Genomic DNA, 24840 nt, shown 5'->3' on the forward strand with positions numbered 1-24840 from the left:
TTTTTTTTCTTCTCCCAGATTGTGATACTGTTCCTCTATTTTTATTCCTTTATATTTTATCTTGTCTTATGTGAAATTTGATTTATGAACATTTTTATATTTAGAAAATATCCTTTTATTGGAAGGTGAAAGTGTTTCTGAGTTATCTCACTTATATTACATTTCAAATGGAGCCTTAGTAAAAGGACCTCCAGAATATTCATTTACTATTACATGATAAGGGGTGAGCGAAAATTGGCCTTAAGATACATTATTTCTTACAGTGCTATACAAACTACAAAAATAAAAGCCTCTTTACCTTTCTTTTTCAGGTCTATGCATATTTTGATCTGAATAGAGATAGAAGAGGGTCAAAGCTGTACTCAGCACAGAACAGTTAATCTCTAGGTATTAAAAAAAAAAAAAAGAAAGAGGCCTGTTGGTGTTTCTCTTGCTAACCAAAAGTGATCTAAAATATACAGCAGTGCAGTTAAGACTGACAAATCACTATATTCAGCATTGTTTCTGAAGGAGATGATGGCTATTAATCAAGGCTGGCTTTCTTTCTTTCTTTCTTTCTTTCTTTCTTTCTTTCTTTCTTTCTTTCCATGTGAAGGATTAATTTGGGTGAAATCTCATTCTGTGTATTAGGCATGGTACACCTCAAAAAAAAATACTTTAGGTAGTTGGATGGTTGTGTTTTCCTGTACCAACAGGTGCCCATCTACCACCATCTGTATCAGAGGCTGTTTTTGTGAGTAAGGACCAGGCATGTAAAAATGCAAACACTGTGTAAATAGCATATCAGTGGGAAAAAAAAGCGCCCCTGAATTAGGCTGTGCAAACTCACAGACCTTAGTATTTAAAAACAGTCGCAGGTTCAATTGGAAGTTTGACTCCAATTGTATTTTACCAATAGGGGAAATTCAGCTGAAGGTTTACGAGGTGAAATGTTGCATTTCCTGCAATAACAACGATGAGTAATTTGCGATTGTATGGCGTATCCTAACAGCTGTGATATATGTTGCTTTGAATTCATTTAGCTGTAACAATATTTGTTAATTTTTCCCTTCAGATGCCTGTTGTTGATATTTTCTAAATAAAGCCAAGGAAAAGAAAACGCCAGCATTCTGAAACGTAAAGCAATCTGTAAAATTAAAAAAGCTTCCGTGCCCCCCCTTCCCCAAATGCATACCATATGCCAGAGCTACTCCTTAACTCGCAGCGACTGTTGTTACTGTAGTCATCAGTCTCTGCCAGAGCAATTACCGCCAGCCATCCGTCCCGGCTGCTCCGCTCGGCACCGGGAGCGCAGCCCCGGCCCGACCCTCGGCTCGCCCACCCCGCACCGGGGACAGGCCCGGGGGCCGGGCAGGGCTCGGCGTGGCCGGGGAGCAGCCCGGGCACGGGGAGCCACGCTGGTGCTGGCTGCACTGGAGCGCTGGGAGTGCTCAGACCCCACAGGCAGCTGATGCTGGGCGCCGAGAGGGAAAATAAAACGCCAACAACACATAAAAATGTACATCTGCCAAAAATCATCGGATGCTGGGGAATCTGGTAATGCTGAATACCTGCTTTCAAATCCTGTCCTTTGGTAGACATCTTTACTTGAAAACAATTTGCTCTTGTTTCTGCCCTTAAGAACAAGCTTATGCAGTAGGAAAAGAGAGGCCTCCAAGCCTGCATCATTGTTTCTACCCATCCTGAGATCTTGCATTTCTCACTACCCACAGAGAGATTTTCAAACACTTGCTCATGTTTCATTTTATTAACAAATAAGCTCTGTTATAAGGGAAAGCCATACCGAATCAATTGGTAATTGAAAGGAGATGTACACATTGATTTGTACATCAGTGATATACTGCACTGATTGTTGCACATTATACAATGTTTAACGATTAGAGTTGTTATACGTTTATTGTCCTTTTCTTACCTTTTATTATTACTGCAAATTATCTTTTAGAGTAGAAGGAAACACATGATGTGTTATGGAGTCACAAAAGCAGCTCACAGACATTTGCAGAGAAAAGTGCACAGAGCTTATACAGAAGAGAATAAGTCTGAAACTTCAAATCTTTGAAGCTTTTCTGTGACAAGAAAACAAAAAGACATCAAGCCCAGAAAGCAGGAATAAAGCATTCAGAAACTATAATGTTATTTTTGAATTCTCAGTAAGGGTTTTCTGCTTTGTTAATTACTTTTACAATACCTGGTGAGATGGCACCATGACTGGAGTGCTTAGGATACTGCAGTTGAAATAATAAATAATCACCTGACATTTCTTAAAAGGCTTGCTTCTTTCTGAGTAGTGTTGTCTTTTATCAGCCTGCCTCATGCCTTTATCACGTTTGTTCTCATTCAGATCAGTGAAGGCTTTCATTTCCTCAACAGTCCCCAAAGCCAGGATTTGTAGCCTGTATTCAGATTCACTTAAAATCAATGCAGTACAAAATAATTAGAGAGACAAAAAAGGTGTTGCAGGTTCTTTCGTTGCCTTAGATCTTTTGACCACAAAATGATGACTGTTTTTGTTAGAGCAGCATTTAAAAATAGTGATTGCATGTGTTACCTTGCATACATCCTAGCTGTACTGTATTTGCAGAATTCTGAACTTTATTACAAAGAAAAACATGGTTTTTTTCTCAGCAACAGAAGCATCAATAAAAAAAGCCAATTAGAAGAGATGAATTTTTATTACATGCTGATGATTAAATCTACATTAATCATAAACATCCGCAGGCCACCAACAGGGCTTGTTTAATCATTTTCAACCATTTGTGTCTCTCTCTAGCTTCTATTCTGTTATATTTTTCTACATTACTTCCATATTTGGTATTGGGATGTTAGAAAGTGCAAGTATACTCCTGGGTAATCAGGATTTCAGGCAATATGACTCAAAAAAACATTCACAAAAGAAATCTCCTGGAAGGTTTCAAAACCCATGATTTGATGGGCTATGCAGTTAGTGACATTGTTTGTGGGGCTATTGTGTAAAATAGGACACTTACCGTATGCACAGGGGTTATTTCAAGTATTAGATAACTTTGAATTTGGTATAGAGATAGCTCTATAATTGATATAGATATAAAAGATATAATGGGGAATAAAAGGCCAAGAAAGTCTCAGGTGCAATGACCTGGACAATGATTCTACTATCAACAGGAGAATTTCAAATGAAATTTGTTTTGAGCACCAACCATAAAAAAATAAAAAGGAATATAGCATCTTGCCTCATTGCTAGCAGCAAGTAAATAATGCTACAGAAGAGTTCAGACCTAATTGGAAGTTGGAATAATTATAAATGATGATAAGCCAGCCACCAGAGAAATGCAATATTCAAGATGTGTGGTAACAAAAGCATTGATTAACATAAGTCAGGACAAGAACCAAAACAGCTTAGAAATACAGCATATAATTTATGACCATGGGAAAAAATCAATATCAACAATAGATATGAAGAGAAATAAAAAATTATTTAGAATTCCTTTCTCTCATTTTTTTTTTAATTCCACAGTGATTTTGTAGACAGCATTTAGTGAACAATTTTTCTTTGAAGTATGGATTACATTGAAATGGAATGCAGCCTCTCCCTATACCCTTCCTAAGCACTCACTGAAATTTCACTACAGTTTTTAGGGATACTGTTTTTTCCACATGAAATCATAGTCCAAGTTGCCTGGTGATGATATTTTTTTTTCTTTTTATAAGCAGACTTTTCTTTTATGAAAAAGGAGAGGTGGAGAGAAGGTAAGTAGAAGCCATTTTAGCTTTCTCTTAGATAAATTAAGCCAGCAAAGATGCTCTTGGGAGATTTCAGATAGGAAAAAAATAACAGTTTCTGGGTTCTTCAGTTATTTTTCATTCCCAACAGCTTGAAAAAGGCACATCTAAGTTTCACAGTTCCATGGAATTGTGTATTTCTTCCTTGCTTTGGAAGGGTTTGGAGACTGCAGAGCCAGTGAGGATACCCCAATGGTCTGTTCTGGCCTGGGGCTGCACTCTGTCCCACAGCAGGAGCCTGTCTGGAGAGCTGCATCCTTGAGGGGATGATTGGGGAGCAACCAGGTGGCAGCTACCCCATCCCATCACCTGGAGCTTCATTCCTACTGTGTTGCCTCAAAGAATGAAAAGGAGATGGTAAGGAACGACAGCTCCATAGCAAAAAAAATTATAACATCTTTGGACCAACGCGGTAATTCTTTGAATATTGTAGGATTTTACAGAAGTGCATGCCTGTGTAACATGTTTGTTTCTCTGGGAACACAGGTCAGACTTCAACACAAAGAATCAGGTATATAGTGGCTTTTGAGTGAGCTGATGCGATCACACCACCAGGAATCTTTCCTTATGTCTCCCAGATGCAAAACAAACTTCCAGTGTGCAGATTTGTAGTGGCAGAGGAGGTGTTCTCTGTTCTAATTTTAAAATGCCACCCTCATCGGTATATACTCCATCAGCAGAATATGCTAGGCTGAAATCAGTCAGCAGGAAACTATGGGCCTAAACTATTGCTTAAGCTGGCAGTTCAGCAAAGTTCTGTGCTCCAGACTGGTCATCTCTGAATTTCCCAAGTACCTCTGTGCACATATATCATCAGAATATTAACTGAAAACACTTCTAAAGGCAACATGGCTCATTGACCACATACCATGGCATTGCTGTCAAACAGTTATTTGTGGACCATACTTTGAGAACCACTCACTGAACCTGTCTAAAATGAAGTGTGGAAAACACTGTAAGAAACAAAGTCAAGGAAGTAATATATTGGCAAGGAAATGGAATTTAGCCTGATCTTTTTCTGTCTCAAAATTGCAGAGATATATGATAGCTCTATCAATTACAATGCCAGTCTAAGTCAGAATATATGGTCAAGCACAAAGAAATAATTAGGAAACTGTCACAGCAGGCAAAAAGAACGTATAAAGAATAGTAAATGAAGCTAAGCTGAGATAGATTTCAAATGTCGAGAGCCATGAGAAAAGTGAAAGATGAAAGGTAGCAGCCAGTCCAACAACATGAATATGATGTAAAGCAGAACAGCTTTTAGTTAAGGTAGATCTCAGTTTCTTAACATTCTGTGAGGAAAGATTTGCAAAAGAATGGAGCAATGTGTGAAAATAAGAAACAGAAGGAGCAGAAGGAAGACAATATGGTAACACATGGTTACAGTTCCAAGACTTGAGAATATATTTCTTGTACTATATCCCTTTATGTTAAAATGCATTCTGTTTATTCTGGCTCAATGGCTCAGCTGGTATCATAGTGTAACACCCCACCACATGGTAGACCTGAGCTCAGGAGCAAGCTTGGGCCAACAGAGCTTGGGACTGCCACAGAGGTGATGCTGTTATCTTCAGCATTGGATAATGCTGCACAGGGAAGTGATAGAGCTGTATATTTCTCTGAGAGCAGCAAGAAAAAAGGAAAACAATAAGCAAAACAGGAGAAAATGCATCCCACAGGAATAAATAGACAGAAATATAGACCTCATGTAAGTTGTGCTTTCTCAATGAAGTAAGAACATCATCTTTTCTCGTCATTTTTTTTGCAGGACTGATACAAGATGCTCACTTCTGTACTGCAGATATTACTCTTCAAAATAAATTTTGTTTTCTTCCCAAATATTTATTGCACTAGTATAGCTATAGGAAGTGGGCTGAGATCAGCAGCAAAACTTTGGAGCTGAAATGAAAGTTATAGAAAAACAAATGAGGCAAATAGACATCTTAGAGATCCCTTTCTAATCTATCCATGATTAAATATCAGAACTGCATTCTCTGATGGATCTTCCCTGCCTTCGAAGTTTTAGCAGACATTGGAAGGAAGCATAAAATATAAATTGACTAATTTAATACATCCTGGCATTTGTTTGCAGAAATCACACTTGAAACATTTTCTGTTTTATTAAAAAGTGGGATTTATCTAACCTCAGTGATCTATTGATTTATCAGTTATTATCACTTTATCACTTATTTTAGATACTGGCTCCAGAATGAGGCCTCTCCATTCAGACAGAAAAGCCAATGAAATTAAAACAGATATGTGATTTCCTGGTGATTATTCTCAAGCATAAAGGATCCTTCCTAGGAAAATAAAATGGAACAGTTCTTAACTCCATGTCTTTGATGCCACCTGCCTTCATGTCTCTCAAGTATACCAAATATTGTAGTCAGAAAGAAATCAAACTGATTTATTCTGTCTCTCTCAATACCAATGACACACTGATAATGAAGAACAAGTGGTTTCCCTCTGTAAAATTCATTCCTAAGTCTGTATTGTAGTACTTCAACCTGATGAATATTTTGCAACAAATCTCACTTGGACAGAATGGTTCTGAATTGTAAATTGCTGTTTGAAAATCAGCTCACTACCATGCACATTGGTCAATAGCTTTTGATTTGTTCTATGAGTGGTTTGGACACAGTGTACACACATATAAATACACATTATTCAAAAATACTTCTTATCACAGCGGTGAGATCACAGGAATAATTTTCCTGAAGAAATAATAATGGAAAACATTGCCTTTTGAAAGCAAACTGTAACTATTTCAGAAATTGCTCCTTCGTCCCCCCCACCAAATTTAAAAATACCAAGCAGGTATCTGTGAGTTATTCCTCAATGCAGTCTCTGTAAAACATATTTAAATAACAAAAGCAAATGCAAGGTCATAAGAAAAAGAAATTGAGAACAAAGTTATAATTAAGAACTATTTAAATTCTACACACAATTAAGTTTGATCTGAACAGGGAAATAGGTACCTTTAGCCTGAAAAGGATGGGTACATTTGCTTTGCCAGATCTAGGACAATGCATCTTTAAGATATTGTGCCATTTCTTTTAAGCATTACTTCAAAAATGTGGGAGGAGGGAGCATCTAAAGCGAAATTGCAAATGCAACTTTTGATTGTTATGATTTATTTTTAATTATCCTTTTCTCCTTTTGTCTTAATTGGACAGAGCCAGTCTAAGCTTGTTCTGTGCAATTAAGAGCAGTTACATGCATAGAAAATTGAGACCTATTTTAAATCTCATTTAGACTGACTCATAGTTCGGCTTGCTACAGGAAAATTAGAGCAAGAAAATATATTTAAAAATCTAATGAGCTTTAGTTAAAATATTCTCCACAAAATGATGTGCTGGGAAGTTTTACACATTCACTCAAATCATATCAGACAGTGGATCAGGGGAAAAACATTTTGCTTTTACTAGGCTTCCACAGGAGACATCTAGGAGCACGTTATTGAATTCTCTTCAAAATCTGTTCTGAAGTTTGAGCTATTTATTTCCAAGGCAACTAAACAAATATTTTCCAAATAACTCATACATGCAGCTCAGATGGGGGCTAATTCTGTACTTGGTAATTTCCTACCTCTTGCAAACACAATTGGCACCCAGTGTACAGAGCAATGCACTTTCCAATAGTTAAGGTAACAAAAACCCTGTAAGGTGAAGGCAGTGCTAAAGCACCTGCATAATACCCATTAGTGTTAATAGGGGCTTGGGAGAACATATCCAATACCTCCATAAAAGGCCTCATGCAGCTTGGAATAAATGTGCAAAACAATAATAAATTAGTGAACCAGTATGAGAATAATCGTTTGAAATGAACCCAAATCCAAATATTGGAAATTTCTGGGGTTTCACGTTACACATGGGCCTCATTTCTCAGATCCCTTGGCTAAGATGCTTGGGAGGGGGGGGAAGTGCCTGAGAAATCCCATCTTCCCTCCTTGTTGCCTGATTGCAGCTGGTAGTTCAGGACATGGAGGAAGTCGCGTGTACAAGGAGCCATCCTTGCGCCTGCTTGGAGTAAAATACATCTTGCTCTCCTGACCACTGTCTGGTCTCCCCTTCCTGGCCTCAGGTGCTGCATAAACCAATGTAAAACCAGACAAAACTGTTCAGAGCCATGTGTGTGCTTGAAGGCTGAACCACATGCTTTGTGAGAAAATCCTTTTGTTAACATTTCCTACAGATCCTTTCCAGAGACTTAAAAAGAGCCCCAAAACTTGAATACAGTTATTTGATTTTTTAGACATTATTTTTTATTGATGAGCGTCCTTGTCTTCTGCATTCCCCAGAGAAAAGCAGCAGTAGGAACCCATAGCAAACTGAGATTTACTGTTTGTCCATAAAAGTCGAAAATTTCAAATCCAAGACTCTTAAAAAGAAACTTGAGTCTGCTTGACAAAATATTTGTTCATTTTAAATACTTTCTCATTTCTAAATTCTCCTTTGCCTTTTTTGCCTAAGTCTCATGACAAGGTTCAGTTGATAGAACAACCTTGTTCATAAAGTGTGAATTTCCATCAAGTCAGATGAAATGTGAACTTGAACAATGGAGAGTTGGCTTCTCTCCCGTCCTAAATATAGCTGTGTGAGAACTCTGTGAAACCTGCCAAACAGTTGGCCCCACTCTTAAAGAAAATAAAGTCCTGAAATGCTTAGTTTCCCTCATTCATTTCATGTCTTCCCAGATTTTTGAAGGTCTCTGTGAACAGTCAGACCCTGACTCGGTGCAGTTTACAGCCATTTTTTCACATCACAGGGCTGTGGATATCTTCAAGGTGTCTTCCCTTCTTAAACAGGGGCTTCATTGTGTCCTGAGAGTTGCAATGGCACTGGAGTGAAATTTCAAGTGAGTGGTAAAACAGTAGGTAGGCAGAGCTGCTCAATCTTGGTGATGTTGAAGTCCCCCTGGCTGGTAACAAGCCAACTCCATCAAGGAGTGTCAGAGCCCAGGTGGGGAGGTCCAAGATAGCTGAGGTGTCAGCAGTGTCCAGGGAGCCATCAGGCTGCAGTGACAGGGCTGAGCTCCTCACCTGAGTTTGGCTCACCAGGCACCTACGGCTGGATCTCTGAGAAAGACTACTGAGACTAAAGGAGCCTCCAGGGGGTCACCAAGGATTTTGGTGGCCAAAGGACTGTTAGTGTCACTTCTGTGGATAGCACCAGGGAGAAATTGTGCCTTGGCAATGGCAGATAGCCCCAAACACAGAGCAGGGCTGTGATTTGCCCCAGTTAAGTGGAATCTGAGTGTGCAGAGTCAAGAGATGGTGAGTGGTACATGCTTGACCTCTGCCAGGGAACATGAAGTCAACAATCAATGCTTTTTGAACCTCCTGCCAGATATCTTTCTTCAGCTTTAAGCTTCTCTGGCTTTTCCTCAAGACTGGTAGAGATTTAATAAGGAATCCCCTAGTGCTATTTTTGTTCTTCCTTTTAACCTGTTCAATGCCTTTTAGCATTGTTTTTGCTTGGGCTGTCATCTGCCCTCCCTTTGGAGAGTTTACTGTAAAGACAGGGTGATGCAAACATGGTCTTCCTGCTAACAGAGGTTCCACACTACCAATTAGGATTTAAATTTCAGGCCAAGATTTCAGTAGAGCTCTCCTTCCAGTTTGTGAGGGAATTAAAGCACGTGCAGAAACATAAAGAAGTTGGCTTCTGCAGACAGATTAATAACAAAAGAAAAGCATTGTGACTATTGAACATTTTAAAGGCCCTTATGAAGAAAATAGCTTATGAATGGCTTTCAAAGTGAGACAAGTTATTCAGACAGCTGGCCATGAATTTCTTGGGACCAGTGATGGATTATACAAGATAAGAAGATGAGAGCTGCAAGAGGCGAGGAGCTGCAGCTCCTGGAGCTGTCCTCTTGGCTCTTGCAGAGCCAGGGTGATGGGGGACAGGACAGTGACCATCCCCAGCATCCTGCCACTGCCATCCTGCTGCCACCCCACACGGGGTCCGTGCAGCCATTGCATATTTATGTCTCATATCTAAGAATGCCAAAAAAGGGTAGGAAGGAAAGAAAAATGGAAAGAACAAAGAGAAAAAGAGATACAGCTCCAGTTCTTCTCAGACTCCAGGACCTATCAGTGTCTATGAAGAAGAATTCATTCTTATGTACTATTAACAGAGGGAAAGCACATTCTGGTGTATTTGCTGTAAAGAGAACATTTCTGATGAGGCATGCAGATTCTCAAGGTGAAAAAATGACATTTTGCTTTAAAACTAAGTATCTTTCTTCTCAATTAATTTTAATTCTTCATTTAGATTCTAAACTTAATTCTTGGGATTAACCAGGTTGCTTCAAATTTGGGAGATTAGTACACAAAGAGGCTCCAGTTTGAAGTCAACAAATAGACAATAACAATCTTCACATTGCCAGGGATTTTACTTGAAGCTGATGTTGGATGCAACCTCTAGACCTTAATGGTTAAAGGATTAAATAAGCTATTATCATAGTAAGCTCTTAAATTTTAGGATCAGAGGAATTTAACTGAATAGACAATTCTGCCAAATAAACTGAACAACTGCATCTTAAAATGTATCATTGTTTTTCTGATCTTATTTCCCATGAAAAGCTGTTCCAGAATCTCTTTGGTTTTATGGTTTGAATTTTTCTTATTTGCAGTCTAAATTTATCCTTGGTCTAATACTGTCCTTTCTTTAAATAGTCCTTATCTCTGCCTGATATTTATTCCATAGTAAATAGAACTACACATCCTTTCAGGCTGTGCTTTGATAGGATGACAAACAAAATATTTTAATTTATCTTCTTGGAGATAGGCTGTTCTTTCTGCCCATTACCCCCATAACAGTTTTCTGAAGCAGCTCCAGCCAGAACACATCAATCTTGCACATGGATGGCCACTATGGGTGTGCTGTATTTCAGATGAGGTCTTGCTGGTGCCTTGCTCAAGGGCACAAATACTTTCCTAGTGCCAGTTGAAATACTTCACATGACACATACAGGATGTCATTTGCCATTTTCCCTAACTGCAGCATCTTTCTGGCTCAGAGAGGCAGTTCATTTTATTCATCCCTGCTTGTTTCAATGGATGAACTCAAGATTGTAGCAGGAAAACTAATTAGTCTGGGATTGCATAACCTTACATTGAAATTAAAAATGAACCCTTTCATCTGTTTATTTTTAGCTTCTTGCTTATTTGGGAAATTACGTGATTTGCTTCTTTGGGCAGATACCCCTGGTGCAGTATTGTCTCAAAAATCATCTTCAGATGATACTGACCCAAATGTTGCTAAAGTTTGGAGAGACCATTTCCAAGCATAGTCCAGTTGAGCTCTTTCTGTCAAAATTTCATATTGTCTCACTTACTGATGATCTGAGCAAGAGCAATCAATGACCAAGAACTCATGAAATTTTCTGATCAATTTTGTTAACCAGATAGTATTTTTTGAATAGGATATAAGCAGGTATGGGCAGAAATCAAAGCTTTTATTATGAGATTTTGCTGTGCATCACAAGGCAGTGCTCTGATCTGATTGATGGGACTTCTTGAATCACAGAAAACACCTTGTAGAACCCAAATGAGAGCGTGACAGTTTTTGAAGATCGTAATAAAATCCCAATACAGGGTTGAGTTTGAACATTAAACAGTATTAAAGTAAGTAAGATATTTTTAGCCAATTTGAACTTAAAACATGCTAAATTTAAACACTATTTATGAAGCAGGGATCTGGTTTGGAACAATATCCCGCAAAGAACATATTCTGGTTTTAAGAAAGTACATGGCTCACTAAGAGATGCTTTCTGCAATGGACATGCCTTCCCTGAACTGAGATGTGAATTGCATGTGTGGTTTCACCTAGGATCCAAAATGCCAGTGCCTTTACTCTGAAAAGTGGGATTAATTTTTTAAAAACACTAGCTACACATTTTTAAAAGCATAGAAGAATATTATCAAAATGGATTTAATGCCTCTATTTCTTTGAGAAGTTCAGATCTGTTTAATTCTTCATACTTTTTTAGTAAGTTCTTATATTTTCAGTAACTTGAACTGATTTTCTGTGGCCTTTGAATCCTGAAGCTGATTGCACATGTGCTCTATAAGACAGCTATGGTGGAAATTTTGAGATATCTTGAGCACTGAAGCATCTCAGTGGCACCATGATATGATGAACCTGTTTGAAGTACAAACTTTCTCCCCTATAAATACAAAGCCAGCCTCAAATTCTGATTTCTGAAGACAAAAAATACCACTGGCAGAGAACTGTGCCCTCTCTTTGCAAGGGACTCCTTACAACAATTCTGCTAAAGCAGGGTTTTTTTCCTTCAGGTTAAATATATTCCCAACACTTTAATGAAAGATGGAAGACATCAGTTCCAGGAACAAAGGTCATTATTTTTCCTCCAAAAAGAAGTCCAGACCCAAAGATATAATTATGTTGTATCGGGGGCTTCTACCTCTGCCAGACTATGTAGGCAATAGGAAAAGGTATTTCAGCCTTACTTACACATCTACCAGAGGAGATGAATATTTAACTGAGAGACAAAAAGCTGTTTTATTGCATTACTTAGGGGTAAAAAGACAAAGAGTTTACTGTAAAAACAACCAGCTGTAGCTGCAGAGGCTGACACACAGTGTACAATTGCACTGAAAACACTGTGGCAACACTTTTAAATTATGGTTAATGGTTTCAGAGAACGTCACAAACAGAAAAAGTGGAGCATAGAGTATAAATGAGCCTATGCACAGTCACTCTGACTACTCTGAGAGCACATGAATTTGGTACCACACAGGGCAAAATGCCGAGGGATCAGCTAATGGAGAAATCTGTTCTGTGTATTTGGGAGCAATCGGTGTTTAAAAGAAAAACCAACAGTGGCCCACATAGATGACTGGAAATTACTCACAGCCCACGGTCAAAGCTGGGAAAGGTTATAGGACAGGAAGATTTACCTCAGCATTTTGCACACGTACTTTTGCTCTTTGCTAGCACCAGTCCACCAAAGAACTACACTGTTCAATGTTTTTGTTTTCAGCCAGGATGACAGGAACATATTTGCAGTTTACAGCAGGTGCCTGGCTAAGTCAACAGAGTGCAAGCTATGCAGTAAAAAATAATATATAAAAAAGGTCACTTTGCCTGAGTATGCCGCTCCAGCAAGTTTCAGCACCTTACAGGGGAATGCCTGAATCCAGCGACTGAAGTGATACTTTGCTCACTGCCCCATCAGTAAAAGTGTTGTGTTGTCTCCTGTTTAATGCATGCAGGGACTTTTCAGATGGTTGTCAGCTCTTGTCCTGAGAATCATTACTACACCTGTTTCTTTGAAAGAGAAAAAACCCAGGCCATTCATTCACAACCTCCAGGTGGTCACCTTTGTGCTGTGGCAGAAAGTCATTCTTCCTGGCAGACTTTTCCAAATCAGACCCCTGATGTCATGTCACTTTACTGAAGGGTCTCACAACACATGTCCACCTGGCCCTCGGCAGTGACAGGGACCTGACTCCATGCCCCCTCCAATGGCTGTGACTTCCATATCTTCCTACTGAGGAGGAAGGAGGCAGAATTACATATGCTATAATTAACTGCAGATGATATTGCGCAAGAAAAACAACACTGGTTAAACTTGTGATTTAAACAAAAATGTGAATGCTACTCTCAGGTGCTCAGTGCATTAATAGTTCTTAATTGCCTATTGTCTTTGCATCCTTACCTGGGACCTCACCCACACCCTTTGCTGTGGCCTCTGGGTCTCCTCTCCTGCGTGCACTCAGGTACAGGGATCAAGGAGCTAATCCAATTAAAGACTAACTAGGGCGGGGAAAAGATTACTTCTCAGCTGAATGAATCTCCATTCTTTGCACACCGAAGACAGCATAAGGAAAGAGGCTCAAACGTGCAGTCTTGGGAAGGATGAGAACAGCCGCTTCCTTTGCTTCCCTTGCACATGACAGCCTGCCATTTACCCCCTGATCTCTCCTGACACAGAGCCTGGAAGAAGGATCAGTGACAGCTTCTAAACATGAGAGACCCATAAAGGCTTGCAGTATCTGGGTTAAAGACTTCACCCGTTGTTAGCTTGCCACACAAACATAAGCAGGAATGTAAAAAAAAAGCCATTCTGTGACTTTTAATGTTTTCTGTAAGGAAAAAAAAGAGGAAAGTCTAACAGTAATTTAGCTTACTTTTTTAAGAGTGTGGTTTATCATATGATGAAACTAGAACAGTGCCCACATTAGAAGGAAGTTTATAAAGGTATTTTCTTCCATGTGATATCAGAACAGTATTATCAGTGCTTGTTACTTCTATGTAATATGTGTGGACATTAAACCCTAGGAACACCAGGCATGGACAAGACTGGGGTTCTTAGAAAGCACCCCACTGAATCAGACTGGGACATTATAAGATTTGGAGCTCCCACTGAAGACGGCCTCGGTACAACATGCAGATTTATGAAAGAGGGGTAAAAATTTTCCTTTATAGGATATGCGTTCATCCCAGTGGAGAAAGAAAGAGACAGCATTTGGTATCATGCCAGACATTGCTGTTAATCCATTCTCAGATGGATTTCCCAACAAATGTCATTTATGGAGTCATACTCTGTGTGTGTCTGCCTTTCTAACTGCTGGCTGCACTGACTCAATTTTAGACAAATTTGATAAATGGCTAGAGGTCTCAAGTACAGTAAGAAATTATGAGTTTCATTAAAACTTTTATAAATATATATAGTTCAAATGTAAAGTTGCATAAGTAATCAGATTGAAGAAAAAGGGCATATCAGCACTGCTGCTAGGGGAAAAGTTGGATAGTGAACCCTCCTGTAAATAATATCAAAGAATTTACATGGAGATTTATAAAACTGAGGAGAAGCTTAAACTAGTTTTTGTGTCATAATAAATTCCAGTTGAGCACAAGCACTAGAAATACCCTGAACACAAGCACCAGAAAGCAGGTTCACAAGTTTGACATCTCCTGGGGATTCCTTCTGTAGAGTAAATTTCTGTCATACCAGGGCTCTGTAAGGCACTGGACTACTGAGAAACTGGATGGGTGAGTGTTTCTCTGCTAAGTAATTTCTAAACTTCTGTAGATGTCTCTGGGTGAAATAAGTAACCAGTTGCCTAAACAGGGAGATTGAATGATAAACAGCTGAGACACTGCTGTGCACTTCAACCTCTCTTAAATAGCCCCAGTAAAGATGAATACCTAAGAAGGGAGTAGTCATAAGGAAAAAGCCAGACAGAGCAAAGCTAGAAAAGTACACAATGGTTGAAAAGATGGAGAATTTTCTCTTTAAATATAAATGTTGGTTCAGCATGGCAAATGAGGGTAACGTGCAAGTGGGAAAACCAGTGTCTTTGCCTTAGGAGCAATACAACATGCAAAACAAGTAATAGCATCCCAGGGTTTGGGGTTTATACAGAAATCCTGTCAGAGCCACATTTGCTGGCCTTTCTGTGCACAGAACAGAGGGTATCTGTGTCCAACCAGGACTGCATTTGGTCTGTACTGATAGCGACAGGCAGAGTCACTTCCCTGCCACAGGCCCTCCGCAGCCCTCAGGGCTGGCAATTCAGCCTGCAACTCTTTCCTGCAAGTGCCTTGGGCCATCTCGGACTGGCACAACCTATCTGCAAAACTGCTTTCTCCAGAGTCTATCTGAAGCTCCTCTACTTACCAAGCCTTACAACGTGCCCTGAAGGTCAACTGACTCAGACTTCCTTGGAATGGAAATGAGGAAGGAATTTCAGGGTGGACCTTCCATAAGGAGGTGATCCAGGTATTTTAATCACTTCCTGAGTAGTTCAGGTAGACCAATCAGTTCACTAAAGGTAAGAAAACAAAAACACTTCACTCACAACAAGCAGCTAATAGTTAAGCCAGTCTGAGACAAATTTTAATTAATGGGGTTTTTTTATTTCTCCAGACTTTAAACTGTACTTGTGCCTCCTGGAAGAAAGGAGAGAAAAAGTAATAGAGACTTTTTTTTTTTTTGTTCATTAATTAACCATCTGGGACTATGTAACTATGAAAAAACTAGTAAAAATTCTGATATAAAAAATTCAGGTTTTTACCCCTCAAAAAAATGTTTCCCTTGAGGATGGAGGACCAGAGTCCTCCATTTAGAGGAGTTTTTAACAGTGATTTCGTGGGCTCTTGGATTTGTGTCTCAATAATACATTTTCCAAGGTATCCAGGTATGAGGCAGGTGGTAAGGAGGCGTGTTTAGACTTCTGACCACTTTCAGTAATGTGCTGCTTGGTGAACTTCATCTATCAAAAGTCTAGGCCACGTCCATGTTTTCCATGCAGTGCCAAGTCCTCTGGCACTTTGTCACCCCACTGATTTTCAGGTGTATAAACTTTAGTTCCAGGAGCACCCAAAGAACACCCACTGTCTGCTAGCAGTGACAGTCCCACCATTTGTAGTGGCCTTTTGGCATCTATCCTCAAAAGGGATAAATTTCTCCTGGAGCAACCCCCTATCTCTCTATCCTTTGAACTGTAGAGAAAATATAGATAATTGTCTTACACAGTGATGCCATTGAGGGATCAATGGGCCAAGGCCAAAGCCAGCTGTATGAGGTTCAATAAGACAAAGTGCAGGGTCCTGTACTTGAGTCACAGCAACCTCAGGCAGTGCTGTGGGCTGGGGGAAGAGTGGTTGGAAAGTGGCCCAGCACTAAAGGACCTGGGTATGCTGGTCAACAGTGTCTGAACATGAGCCAGCATGTGCTCAGGTGGCTGAGAATGCCAATAGCACTCTGGCCTGTGCCAGAAATAGTGTGGCCAGCAGGAGCAGGGCAGGGATTGCCCCCTGCACTGGGCACTGGTGAGGCCACACCTTGAGTCTTGTGTCTAGTTCTGGGTGTCACAGTCCAGGAAGGACATTGAGGGGCTGGAGAATGTCCAGAGAAGGGCAATAGAGCTGCTGAAGGGTCTGGAGCACAAATCCTGTGAGGGGCAGCTGAGGCACCTGTGGTTTTTAGTCTGGAGAAAAGGAGTCTGAGTGGGGATGTTCTCTCTCTCTACAACTGCCTGAAAGGAGGTTGTAGCCAGGAGGAGGTCAGTCCTTTCTTCCAAGTTAACAAGTGATAGGACAAGAGGAAATGGCCTCAAGTTATGCCAGGAGAGGTTTAGGTTGAATTTTAGGAAAAATTTCTTCATTGACAGAGTGGTCAGGCATTGGAACAGGCTGTCCAGGGAAGCAGGGGAGTCACTGTGCCTGAAAGGGCTCAAAACCCATGTAGGTATGGAGCTAGGGACACCTAATGTAGTGGTAGACTTGTCAATGTTAGGATAATGGTTGAACTTTGATGGTTGTAGAGATCTTTTCCAGCCTTAATGATTCTATGATTCCTTATATGATTCCCACATAGACACTTCTGGAGAGGCCTGGTTAAAAAATGGGGTAGATTGGAATCCTAGGTAGCTCTGAATAACTGTTTTCCTATCACTAATGTGTTTTCCTATCACTATTTGTCCCTTAAAACTGGAAGATAAATAGAAGTAACATTTGTTGAAAATGCTGAACTTGTTAAACCATTTTTTTATCCTTTTCTTTGACGTGTTCTAGGATGCTCGTACTAGGAACTTAGCAACCGGGTAAGGAAATGAGCTTTTAACATTACCTTTTGTTATTCCTAATTAATATTTGCCAAGGACTCTGCAACTGTACAGACTTTTGAAAAGAGGCAGGTTTCCTCATTATCAGCAGGTATTTCACAGCTTGTATTCCAACAGCTGAAATGGCAGTCCAATTGCTCCTATCCCAGGGTGAAAACAGCCTTTACTGAGCCTCAGCTCCGGGCTGTGCCATGGTGAGCTTGACCTGGGGAGGTAACAATGACAAGCCAATTGTCTGTGTCCTTTCATTCTCCTTTGCTGGTGCCAGCTGGAGAGCAGAACTATTGCCTCACTCAAATTTAAAGAAGACAAACTACATCTTGTCTTGATGTGTCAAGAAATGCAGATTTGGATGTGATAGGGGATGTGGAAGTGGGGCAGAAAGATCTGAAGATGAGGAATGTATTTAAAGAAACTGAAACAGAGAGTGGGCTGGGGCAGCAAAGAGGAGGCTGAGAAGAAATGCAGCTAGCTGGCAAGTGGAGAACATGGAGCGGGGTAGGAGAAGAAAGCTGAGTCTAGTTGCAGAAAAAGGAAGGCATATGGGGGCTGAGAGTTATTGAGGCTAAGGTTTTGGAGGGGAAAGAGCACCTGAAACCCAACTAAAGAAGGGTGCTAAGTAGAATGAAAATTCAATTGGCTAGGTGAGTGGATTATGAGAACACAAGGAGCAAGATCTGAGAATGAGAAAGATCTGATGGGTAAAACTAGAGCTCACAGGGAGACACATTTGACTCAAATGTCTGTGGAGAGAACCTGAGAAACAAGTGATGAGAGTGGAAGTGGAAAAAGAGCCAGGAGGGAGGAAAAGAGCTAGGTGGAGCCAGGGACAAACTGGAGAGTTTGGCTGGACATAAAGGAGTAGTAGGAGCATAAAGGGCACTTTATGCTCCTACTACTGAGTATAGGAGTAGTAGGAGTGTTGGTATAGGGTCTCTGTATTTTTGAGCAGACTGCTTTCTGTAAGCTACTTCCTGGATGCAGAGCTTGGTGATATTCCCAGTCCTGGAAAGCAGCAGAGAAGAGAATGATAGGCTGTATGTCAGAAATGGGAATTCTAACTTCTAATGTGCTTAGTTACAAACCTCAGCAATTATATAGCATATATTCACATTGAACTAAAAAATGAAAGTCACACATAAACTTCAAGCCATCTTCTTGAAGTCTTCTGGTTTATTCACTAATCATCTTATTTTTGCTCCAGATGATTCAGGGAATCTATTAAAAATAATTACCATTGTAACTGATGTCTCTCCAGCACATTGTTTATCCTGAGTGCTGAATAAGGCAAGGGTTCAGCAGAAACATAACATGTCATGTAGGACTGTATCACATTCAAGTGCAGGAATGCTTTAAATCAAGAATTGAAAATAAAATGAAGGAAATCTCCCAGTATTTTTCCCAAAGAAAATTCAGTCCTGGAGATTGATTTTTTCCCTTCTAAATATTTATAAAGGTCTGCAAATGACTTCTGTTTTGGTCTTTTCCACCTTGTAGGTTTATATTGAACTTAAAAAAACCAAACATAACAAAATAACAGAAAAGTGTAGCCGGGAGATTATTCTGCCATATTTGCACATTCCCATAATAATACAAATGTGAGAATTTAAAGTTCCTCCTAGGTTAGTATTCATGTGCCTTATTTTTTCAACAGAAACAATGCACACATCACAGGATTCTGCAGTATTTTCTGACACGGGCTAATAATTTACTCATGAGAATCATCCCACCGTAGACACTGTGATTGTTCACATAAGCGTTGCTTGGCAAAAGAAGGGCAGAGTTGGACCCTCCTGGGGTCCAGTTCTGTGTAGTTATAGAATCAGTCAAACATATGATGAATATATGGGAGTCGGAATGGAGAAAGCAAAATGAGTCTGTGACTTGAAATAAAGAGCATGTTTGATTATCTTAGGTCTCCTGTGTACCTTCCTTCCATATCTGCACTAGAGAGAATATTCTCTGGCAGCTATCATTTATTATTTAGTTTTTATGCTTTAATTATTTGTGGAAATCCTTGGCTTCTGCTTGTTCAGCCAGCTCCTCTGACAGTAAAGTTTACATGTTAAGATGTGGGAGGTGAAGCCCTGGTTCAGAGGAAGGAAGGAAGGAAGGAATATTGGTTTGACTGCTGGTGATGTAATACTGACCATCTGCAACTTTCATGCATTAATCTGGTCCTATATGTTTTTCAAAACAAAACCCCACAGAGATGTTGACTGCTTTCTTGTCTAGCTGTTTTCATTACTTTCTGAGCTGTCTTATTTGAGCCTTCATGCTACTGGTATGACTTCTTTATGTTTAAATTTAAGGTTTGAGTTAGAGCCAAAGTATTTGACTTATCCAAACTACATTCATTATTTTCTAAAACTTTGTATTTCTCATTCCTCCCATTCCCTTCTCATCTCCATATTCCTCATTTTCTTCTTCCCTGCTTTGCTGCCAGACAGTTCTTTTTTTTCCTAGGCTACCATCTGAGTTTTCTTGGATACATCTACTTTTTCCACCTGGCAATCCTGTCTGGGTGGAGTTCAGAGATTTTGGACAATTGTCAGGGATTTCTGGACATCTGGCAATCCATTTGAAACAGGATGGGAAATTTTATACGTGTCTCTGCCCACATGCAGATGATGCCTCCAGCACATGTAGAGGCTATTGCACAGATCCCAGGAGCACTGGCCTGCAGAGTGTGCGCTACACAGGTGGTCTTGGGGAGAATGGTAATTCCAGCCTGCTTGAGAGCTCTGGAGTCACAGTGAGTCTGTTGGGCAGTGAATGTGCTGCAGTGTCCCAGCCACAGGGCTGATTCCATGAACATATGCAGAGCTGCCTGTCCCAAACAAAGTGGTTCTATTGCTCAAACACTCCAATTTCTTCCAGTCCCTAAATTTCTGGGCTTCTCAGTGCTCTCCCTTTACTCAGTTCTCCCACCCCTTTCTGCCTGGGATGACAGAAGCTTGGGGATTCCTGCTTCTTTTTGATACTCTTGGAATGGACAAAATGTTGTGGGAAGGCAAGAGCTCAGAGATTTCTGCCACAGCCCTTCAAACCTGGGGAGAGGCATGGTGTTGAGTGATATTTGGGCTAATTGTGTCCCTTGATTCCTCTCAGAATTGGTGTGTCTCATTTTATAATCATTATTAGCAAGAGCTCCTAGGCCCTGGTGCCAGAAGGATTTAAGGTGATATTGAAACCAACTGAGCATTAAATACCTACAAGAAATATGGACTCTTGGCTTCAGTGTTTACGATCCCCTGGTCTCCAATGGGTTTTCAAGTGAGGTAAGCTTAATTCACAATTCAGACACTGGGGAAGAGGAGTAGTCCAGATGAAATTCTTTCACAGGTATCACATAGCTGGACAAAGCCTCCATAATACCATCCAAAGTGCCATATATTTGACCACACTCTTACTGTTTCTCATTCTTCCTATGTTCCAAAACCTTTTTTCTGAGGGAGAGCCCTTTATCCTTGTGTGTTGGAAATCTCTGCTGATAGATCTCTGGCAGTGTCTCTTCAACAGCTAAACCTAAAATCAGAGTTCCTTCATACATGTGAGGAACATCAGAGGGAAACATAAAGCATTTTCTTAGAAATTCTGGATACAGCACACAAGCCAGGATTCTGGGAAAGCAACCTCTCTGTTTTGATGTGATACAGTTGATGCCTAAAACTCAAACCAAATGACTTAAATAAATTTCACAGACACTGCCAGGAAGTGTTCTAGATACAGTAATGGTACATGGAAAATCAATATTTATTATCATTTTAACTGAAAAATTAAAAAGATTTGCCATAAAAGACAAGTGCTTTGCAGCATTTTGCATGTTCAGAGCATGTCCTCTCGGGTGCTATTAATATAGTTTGTCAAGTGAATGATGCATTGTTTATGCAATTATAGAAATGCAGCCAAATCTTTTTCCTCTCCCTCTTTCCCTCCTCTCAAGTGGCAGCAGCAGGTAGCTGGAGCTGATGGATCATTTTTAGGCCTCTGTGGTGCAGAATATATATTTTAGAAGTAATCTACTAATTGGGTATGCAGACCATCTCCCAGCTGTGTCTCAGTGCCTAAGTGCAGGGAAATCCAAGCTCTCAGGTCTGGAAAGGGTAATGCAATAAAAACCTGTTATCATGCAGTAATTGAGGTCCAAGGTTTACAGCAGCATCATGAACATGATGCATTCAAATGCAAAAGGCTAGAGTGACTCAGGTTTAGGCAGGGGAATCAGAAGTTTATTAGTACTCTATGGCCTGCTGCACTTGCTCTCTCAATGCATATTGAATTTGGAAAGGTTTAAATGCTGATTTTAAATAACTTTGACTGTTTATGTTCTTTTAGTGGACATGTTTACTGCTGTGACTTGCTGGGTTTCACCCATGCTTGTTTTCTGTGAACATGGCAAATTCTTCCATGAACTTTTGACTTCCTGTTTCTTTGAAAGCCAAGAACTAAAACAGAGGACCATTTACACACTTGGCACTTCAGCCAAGTTTTCCATATTTTCCTTTAAAATAATAAAGGTCTGGACTCGGGCATTTAGCTGATGACCTGCTAACTGATAGGAGTTCTCTTAAGGTGTCTTGCAATAAAGATGGTCAGAAGCCAATCTTGTTTTTTCATTGTAAATGTTGTGAAGGGGCTTCATTATTATTCAGGGAAATGCATAAAAAGGCAAAAAAATTTTCCAAAGACTCAAAGACCAAAGACTTTCGTTACTAACACAAGAAAAAAGCCAGAAGAATTTTGAGTTGACTTGGGTATTATCGTGGGTTAATTGGACATAACACCTGGGTTCTTCAAAAAGCATACTGATAAAACTCACAGTATAGCAATTTTTCTGTGATAAAACCAGGGATATTAGCCTGATGCCTTCTGGTGTTCCAAGATAAAACTGAGCAATTACACAGGAGAGATTTTTCAAACCTTTTTGAGCCAAACTACAGACAAGGCTCACTATTTTTCATGTACTGTATTTATTTCTGTAGATTTATAGTAAATAATAGATTCATGACAAACAAGTAAAAGTCTGTCTCGAATTAGTTCTGCTAGAGGTGTTGTAGAGCAGAGATATCTCTTTCTGACTCTTGCACAGAAGTAGTCTAGAGTTTAAATTCTGAAAAATTTAATTGGTCCAGAACTGATTATAGTTATTAATATTTGAATCAGTAGTAATCCGTGGACTTTCACAAGTTACTTTTGATTTGTTATAGAATGGAGGAAGACAATAAATCAGATTCATGTTTTAACTTTATCCAGTATTGTGTTCTGCTGTGGAGGATGGAAGCTGTACTTCAGTTTTTGTTCAGTGAATACATACCACTGCCCCCCTGAAGGGAGCATTTTGACTTGTACAAAAAGTGGTGCTTGTATCAGCTGGAAGGTGTTTGAAGGATTATACAGCATCCTCCAATTAGCTAAAGGATATGTGTGAATTGGAGACATGATGATGAGGATTGCCAAAGGAGATGCCAATTTCCGTAACAGTAGCAATATGTCCATCCTTTCAAACTATGCTCAATAATAATTTTGGGGTCTCTCTGCTGTTCATAGCATACACCTAACATTTTTTTAATTATGCCCATCTTAGCCTTTTTAATCTCATAACTTGAAACCCACTTTATCCAGATGAAGATATGATCAGCAGTAATAACAAGAAAAGATCAAGATTTATAAAACATGACAGCTATGTGAGAAATGTCTACAAATGCCAAGTGTGTGGAGCTCTAGGTCTCTGGCTACTTACACCTTTTAATAAAATAAAGCAAGACTCTTGCAAGACTTAAAGAATAGCTTGCTTTTAATCCTTTGAAAAACTTTTTACTTTTCTGTTTTTCTTTACCCACTGGGATCTAGCTATTTTCTTCAATCCTAAGTCTTTTGAAATGGTTTTTTGCTTTTCTTACACTCCCTTTAAAAGGAAGATACCACTGGGATAACTGCATGCCTTCTGCTGAAAGTCTCGTGGCAGATGATTAATATCTGTTACTTTGATAGAGAACCTGAAACTTCAAAACCCAGGAGTTCAAGCATTTTGCTGCCAGCAGTTTGCTCTGCTCTGAAGCCAGTGCTGGGGACCAGCTGAAAGACTACCCATCATCAGCATATGCTGTAGGTTGCCTACTGATTTAGTTCTGAGCAAAGAGAGGGGAGACTAAAGCAGGTAGGCACAGAGGGGAGGGAGCTTTAAAAGCAGCGAGACAATAACATTGCAGATGGAAGGTGAGGGGAAGGGGGCGTCCTCCCCCGATCCCCACTCACTCCTTTATTTTCCCTTCCTCTGTCTGGTGTCTCCTGGAGAATAACAGAGAGGAAAGACAACCTTCATTTCAAAGACAGGACAAAATGGAGCACAGGACCTGGATTGGATGAGTTTTGTTCCTTTCCCAATTAATCTAACTAGCAAACTCGCCTGGAGTCACTGCAGCCTTTTGTTTAAAGAAAGGTATGTCTGCTACATACATAGCAAAACTGTCATGGCTAGAGGCACGAAGGACATGGCAAAAAAGGAGATAGTAAATAAAAGGAAGAGAAGAAGTAGAAACTAAAGCTCAAAGAGACCTTCTTCTCTGGGTGTTCAGAGTGAAAACTCTCATCATTAATATGTGAATTGCCTTCTTGAAAATTGCATGTTTATTTGACAAAAACACAGGTCATTTTTCAGACACTTGATACAATCTTCAGCTCATACCCACACCACCAAGATAGTGAATTGTTCATATTTTGACTGATGCTTTGACACACAGAGAATCATCCCCTATTTAATAACCAAGAAAACTTGAAATCAGAGTTACAATTGTCTGCAATAGGTAAAGTTGATAGATATATAGATAAATACAGGCCACTGTCACCTAAGATTGCTAGTAGAATTTATTTTCACCTCTCAAACAGTCAAGCCCTACAATGATACTACGGTTTAATGACACAGAGGCAAGAGAGAATTCAATGATGTGACAGCTAAGATCAAAATGAGCTAAATGCCTGACTGCCAATTTCAACTGGACAGTTGCCATTTTTTGGACAAGATTTTAGCAATGTTTAGCAGGCATTTGCTTATGCACAAGATCTATTGTTATCTCACCCTTTGTAGCTGCTGTTTGTTACTAGAAAACAGGCAGGTGTGGTGGATGCTGGTTTCTTGAAGTGTGTTTTCTATTTCCACTTTGAACCAAAGTTTCTAGAACCATGGTTTCTATAGGTGGAAGACTTAAATAACTGTATTAACTGTGTGGTATGTGCTGATGCAGTGTGACTTTTTTATTGGTTACTTTTGTGGCATGACAGATTGTCTGTTTAAGAATTATTATTCAAGGGACAGAGAAAGAATATCAAAACTTTTTGCTTTGTTTAGCTAGTTCTTGAACTTGTGAGCGGCCCAGAATCCTCACCCTTACATTAATTTCAGTCTGAGTTAAGTGTGTTGAGGTCCTTCATGAAGGGAAGTGAAAGGCAAAAAACCCCAAACAAAAAAATAGCCT

The sequence above is a fragment of the Melozone crissalis genome, unplaced genomic scaffold (genome assembly GCF_028551555.1).
Source record: "Melozone crissalis strain CALT ecotype California unplaced genomic scaffold, PUWL_Pcris_2 ptg000002l_1, whole genome shotgun sequence".
Classification (NCBI taxonomy): Eukaryota; Metazoa; Chordata; class Aves; order Passeriformes; family Passerellidae; genus Melozone; species Melozone crissalis.